Raw genomic sequence first — 6433 nt, forward strand, 5'->3', positions numbered from 1 at the left:
ACAGAAAGCACAGCTAATTCCTGATAAGGGCTATGAGCAGCAAGATTACATGTATTCATATACCAGAATCTTGATGCTCAGAGCCCTAATAAGGAACATTAGGTAGACTGCCGAAGTTAAATGGGTCATCTGGGACTTTGTTTTTCTTCTATGGGGCTAAACACTTATCGGCAGGTAGCTCCAAGAACCAATCCTGATGGCTACTCTCCCACATCCTGTAATGTCACATTGACAGAGCAGTTCCTTCTCTTCTGCCCTGCTCTGCCAACGTCACGTTGATTGACAGTTGGCTCCCTGCTGCCTAACTCAGTGCAGGAGCACTGCCTTAGTGTGATTTTTATTACATGAGCTGGAGCATGAGCAGTGCAAAGAACTCTACAAATGCCTAATTTCCAGCGCCCAGGCTGGGTCTCCATGTCACTAGTAGGCTTATCTCAGCAAACTGCTCATGCAATGTGGGTTAATGTGGCTCATGGGTTAAGCAGCTGGCTATTAATCAACGTAACGTCGGCAGCGGTTCCCCATCGACAGAGCAAAGTGGTAGTGGAGGAACTACTCTGACGTCACAGGAAGTGGGAGAATCGTCACCATCAGTAGTTCTTTAACCGATCTGAGCAGGGACAGATTGGCGCATGGTAGAACAAGCAGGTAGTTGGCAGCTAACTACAGATAATTGCTTGGCCAATAGAAGAAATAAAAAGTCCTGGATAACCCATGCTGTTGCACAGATAAATAAGAGAGATCTATGTGGAGGTCACTGAGGTCAGAAGCGGGGGAATGAGGGAAAGATCTGCACTCGCTTAGAATGGTTGTGATGATGAGGCACAACGCTGCTTCTACAAATAGCCTGCCCCAAACGCCAAGCACAGGAGCCGTAACACAGAGAGGATAGCGGAATGGTAAGGTCGGATATCGTCAGGGCGCTGCTGTTGCACAATACTCTATTGGCAGAATTTGTCTATTGTTTTATGGCTTTTGATCCCTATCTGTATTGCTAAACTGTAAGCTCTCACAATCCACATTCGTCCTAAGTGGCTGCTGCCTTCCCTGCTTCTGCTTGCCTATGATACTCCCTACAGATTGGCTGTACTATACCATGTGATTTGATTGCTACAAGAGATTATGAGAAAGCCCTGACCGGCTGCGCCCAAGGTCTTTGGCCACCGCGATTCTCATGAAGTGAATCGTAAATTGCTCAAATTTGTTAAGTGCAGCAAATCCAAATATATTTAACAAGATTTCGATTTCATCATATAATTTTTTTTTTATCTCTAGTGTAATCTATTTTATTTTTTAAATTTCACTTGATCCTGCTATCGTTCAATCACTGGTACAACGCACTGTAAGACTAGAGTATTTCAGTGTATTACTCCGTAAGCATTATCCTATTAAAGGTTATTGCCGTCTCAGACTTTCATGGATCTGACCATTGGAGGTGGAGATACAGAGACTGGAAAACAGTGAGGTTATGGAAGAAGGGTAGAACAATGAGCTACTATGTTTCCATAAAGGCCCCGTCACACATAACGAGATCGCTAGCGAGATCGCTGATGAGTCACGGTTTGGTGACGCAATAGCGATCTCGCTAGCGATCTCGTTATGTCTGACAGGTAGCAACGATCAGGCCCCTGCTGTGAGATCGCTGATCGTTAGAAAGCTTCCTGGACCATTCCTGGGTCGTTGCGCTCCCGCTGGGCAGTGTGCATCGCTGTATTTGACACCTTGTCAACGACCTCGCTAGCGATTCAGAACTGAGACACGTAGAGGTGCATAAATTGGACTTTTCTGCGTTCATCGTCCCCGATTGGTGGTCGCTACTGCGTCCTTGTTTTTTTCAGATCCCACCAGCGTTCTCCGGCTGTGACTCCACTTTGAACAAATCAGACATCTTTAGTGAAGTAGGTATTGTTTGGGGTCTCAAATGAGTTTCCATTTTTAATTCATTTATAGGACATCTACCAATTATCTGCTATCATTGCTCTTCAGGGAGTGAGGGCTTGGCTTCAATAGCGATCTCGTTAGCGATCTCGTTATGTGTGACGGGGCACCTGGACCGTTAAAATACTGGCAGCAGTTGTCGCAGCAGGTCTTCGCATCATGGGTGTTTCTGCCATGTCCCACTGGTTGAAGGCCTGCAATTGCAGGATCGTTTGCACGCTATTCACCGAGCTCCACTTCCCCATTGGCTAGGTCCACAGAGTCCACAAAGCCAGGCGGACAGTACGTAATTGCATCACGTCGACGAAGAAAGTTTTGAAGCGTGCAACAGGCCAAAAGAACAGAGTCTATTGATTTAAGCTTCATGTTAATTGGCGTATGAAAAACTCTGAAGCGGTTGGCCACGACAGCGTGTCAGAAAACGTGCTGTGTGGGTGTGTGTGCACGAGACCCCTAAAATATCTGCCCATGCAAAAGCATATATATACAGATAGAAGCCAAGCCCTCCCTCCCTGAAGAGCAATGATAGCAGATAATTGGTAGATGTCCTATAAATGAATTAAAAATGGAAACTCATTTAAGACCCCAAACAATACCTACTTCGCTAAAGATGTCTAATTTGTTCAAAGTGGAGTCACAGCCGGAGAACGCTGGTGGGATCTGAAAAAAACAAGGACGCAGTAGCGACCACCAATCGGGGACGATGAACGCAGAAAAGTCCAATTTATGCACCTCTACGTGTCTCAGTTCTGAATCGCTAGCGAGGTCGTTGACAAGGTGTCAAATACAGCGATGCACACTGCCCAGCGGGAGCGCAACGACCCAGGAATGGTCCAGGAAGCTTTGTAACGATCAGCGATCTCACAGCAGGGGCCTGATCGTTGCTACCTGTCAGACATAATGAGATCGCTAGCAAGATCGCTATTGCGTCACCAAACCGTGACTCATCAGCGATCTCACTAGCGATCTCGTTATGTGTGACGGGGCCTTTGGTCTTCAGTTAAAGGGGTCCAGGAAGCTGAGATATGGGCATTTGTTTGTCAGTGCCTTAATCTCGAGGAGTTGTTGATCGTTAATCTTTTTTTTTCTTATTTCAGATTTGATCAATTGACCCTTCAGAGTCACTATAGATAAAGTGGCTTAGTAGAGAGAACTCCACATATCTGATTCTCTGACCTCTATGAGCTCGAGCTAGACAGACATTGGGGTCAGTCACTGTTATGATATTAGGGAGGAGTTCAGCTTTTAGCTGTTCAATACAATAATTCCAGATATTGCTGGGACAACTTTACTTTATCGTATCAAATAGATTTCTAAAAATAAATCCCACACTTTTATAGGTCTATGTTATTGAGCTAAGTAATAGAAGAGCAAGGTATAGCAAATCTAAACTTACTTTAAAGGGGTTGTCCAGACTTAGGGTTCAAGTTTTCATTCATTTTAAGTGACTGCAGACTTGTAAAGGCTCACAGCTGTCAGGATTCTCCGGTGCCAGTGCTAGGAGCAGACGGGTGCGAGACCGCGAGTATACTATTTGCATACATGCGGTCACGTGCCGACTAGACTTGCGCAGCCTCGCTCAATAAACAGTAATTGAGCGAGGCCAGACACATGTAGTTAGATTGTGGCCAGAATTACAGTTATATGAAAAAGTTTGGGCACCCCTATTAATCTTAAGCTTAATGTTTTATAAAAATTGGTGTTTTTGCAACAGCTATTTCAGTTTGATATATGTAATAACTGTTGGACACAGTTATGTTTCTGCCTTGAAATCAGGTTTATTGTACTAACAGAAAATGTGCAATCTGCATTCAAACTAAATTTGACAGGTGCATAAGTATGGGCACCCTTATCATTTTCTTGTTTTAAATACTCTTACCTACTTTTTGCTGACTTACTAAAGCACTTTTTTTTGTTTTGTAACATCATTGAGCTTTGAACTTCATAGCCAGGTGTATGCAATCATGAGAAAAGCTACTTAAAGTGGCCACTTGCAAGTTGTTCTCCTGTTTGAATCTCCTCTGAAGAGTGGCATCATGGGCTCCTCAAAACAACTGTCAGATGATCTGAAAACAAAGATTATTCAACATAGTTGTTCAGGGGAAGGATACAAAAAGCTGTCTCAGAGATTTAACCTGTCAGTTTCCACTGTGAGGAACATAGTAAGGAAATGGAAGAACACAGGGACAGTTCTTGTTAAGGCCAGAAGTGGCAGGCCAAGAAAAACATCAGAAAGGCAGAGAAGAAGAATGGTGAGATCAGTCAAGGACAATCCTCAGACCACCTCCAGAGAGCTGCAGCATCAACTTGCTGCAGATGGTGTCACTGTGCATCGGTCAACTATACAACGCACTTTGCACAAGGAGAAGCTGTATGGGAGAGTGATGCGAATGAAGCCGTTTCTGCAAGCACGCCACAAACAGAGTCGGCTGAGGTATGCAAAAGCACATTTGGAGAAGCCAATTTCTTTTTGGAAGAAGGTCCTGTGGACTGATGAAACCAAGATTGAGTTGTTTGGTCATACAAAAAGGCGTTATGCATGGCGGCAAAAAAACACAGCATTCCAAGAAAAACACTTGCTACCCACAGTAAAATTTGGTGGAGGTTCCATCATGCTTTGGGGCTGTGTGGCCAATGCCGGCACCGGGAATCTTGTTAAAGTTGAGGGACGCATGGATTCCACTCAGTATCAGCAGATTCTTGACAATAATGTTCAAGAATCAGTGACAAAGTTGAAGTTACGCAGGGGATGGATCTTTCAGCAAGACAATGATCCAAAACACCGCTCCAAATCTACTCAGGCATTCATGCAGAGGAACAATTACAATGTTCTGGAATGGCCATCCCAATCCCCAGACCTGAATATCATTGAACATCTGTGGGATCATTTGAAGAGGGCTGTCCATGCTCGGCGACCATCAAACTTAACTGAATTGAAATTGTTTTGTAAAGAGGAATGGTCAAAAATACCTTCATCCAGGATCCAGGAACTCATTAAAAGCTACAGGAAGCGACTAAAGGCTGTTATTTTTGCAAAAGGAGGATCTACTAAATATTAATGTCACTTTTCTGATGAGGTGCCCATACTTATGCACCTGTCAAATTTAGTTTGAATGCAGATTGCACATTTTCTGTTAGTACAATAAACCTCATTTCAAGGCAGAAACATTACTGTGTCCAACAGTTATTACATATATCAAACTGAAATAGCTGTTGCAAAAACACCAATTTTTATAAAACATTAAGCTTAAGATTAATAGGGGTGCCCAAACTTTTTCATATAACTGTATATAAATCACATACTTGGTCACATAACCGCTCACTCCCGACACTGGCGAATGCTGACAGCGCAGACTTGAACCTCAAGCCTGAACAACCACTTTAACCTGGCAACTTAAAGGGCTTGTCCACAACTGAACAACCCCTTCTTAACAGCTAACGTGGCTATAATTAAATGAGAAATACATATAATTACTTGCCGGACAGGCACAGTTCCTCCGCTGAGTCTCCCTGCATTCACGTTACAAAACAATGTAATGTGACCGCCGGAATATACAAACCTGACCTTAGAGGAGTGGTGCCAGGGAGATAAGTACGTTATATATATGGCTTTTTTTTTTAAAAAATTTATGTTGGGCACTTTAGCTATTAAGAAGGGTTTTTCCAGTTGTGGACAACCTCTTGAATGTACATCACCTTTTATCATCAGGTCATTTACTAATATATTTTCATAGCGGTTAGACAGGTTGTCCGAAAGTAAAACATTTTCTTTTAGAAATGCATTGATTAACAATAATAAAGGTAAACTCACTTTCCAGTATCTCCACGAATCCAGTGCAGGCCGCTCTAGAGGTCTCACCCTGTAATTGCAGTCAGGTGATTAGAAGAGCGCATCATTAGCGAAACATCCAATGACGCTCTTTTCTAGTCACTTGACTACAGCAGCCAGTTATAGGCTGCAGCATAGCTGTGACTTTGCAGCAGGACAGACAGAGCTTCTCTGAAGTAGTCTGCGCTGGATCTGCTGGGCTGGAGGAATGCGAGTATGACTTCATTTATTAAGTGGTGCCATAAGATAATCCAATCCAGCTGCCTGGCGGCATCTTTCAACGCAAAGTAAGAAATATGCATCTCATGGTATGCAAATGACTTTCCCAAATGATTTTTTAAAGAATTATATTTACTCTCCAACATTGAAATTGCAACTTCATAAAGGAAATGTTGTGGAATTATGGAAATCACAAGATCAATAGACATGATAATATGTAGATGATGAAAACAAAATGGAAAAAAAAAATCAAAACATCTTTATGTTTTCAGTATCGAGTATGAGCGCAATGTACAAAAATACACCTACATAAACGCCTTTATATGCAATCAATAAGGTTATTAATGCTTTTCTGAGATGTCCCGCCATGCTGAGTACACTTGGCTGCACAAATCATCAAGATCCACTGCTGGCAGCTCCCTTTTATAATTGCCGCCAATGATGTCC

Source organism: Phyllobates terribilis, unplaced genomic scaffold, assembly GCF_046119375.1.
Source record: "Phyllobates terribilis strain yellow unplaced genomic scaffold, ASM4611937v1 Scaffold_1__5_contigs__length_1240528914, whole genome shotgun sequence".
In the NCBI taxonomy this organism is placed as follows: Eukaryota; Metazoa; Chordata; class Amphibia; order Anura; family Dendrobatidae; genus Phyllobates; species Phyllobates terribilis.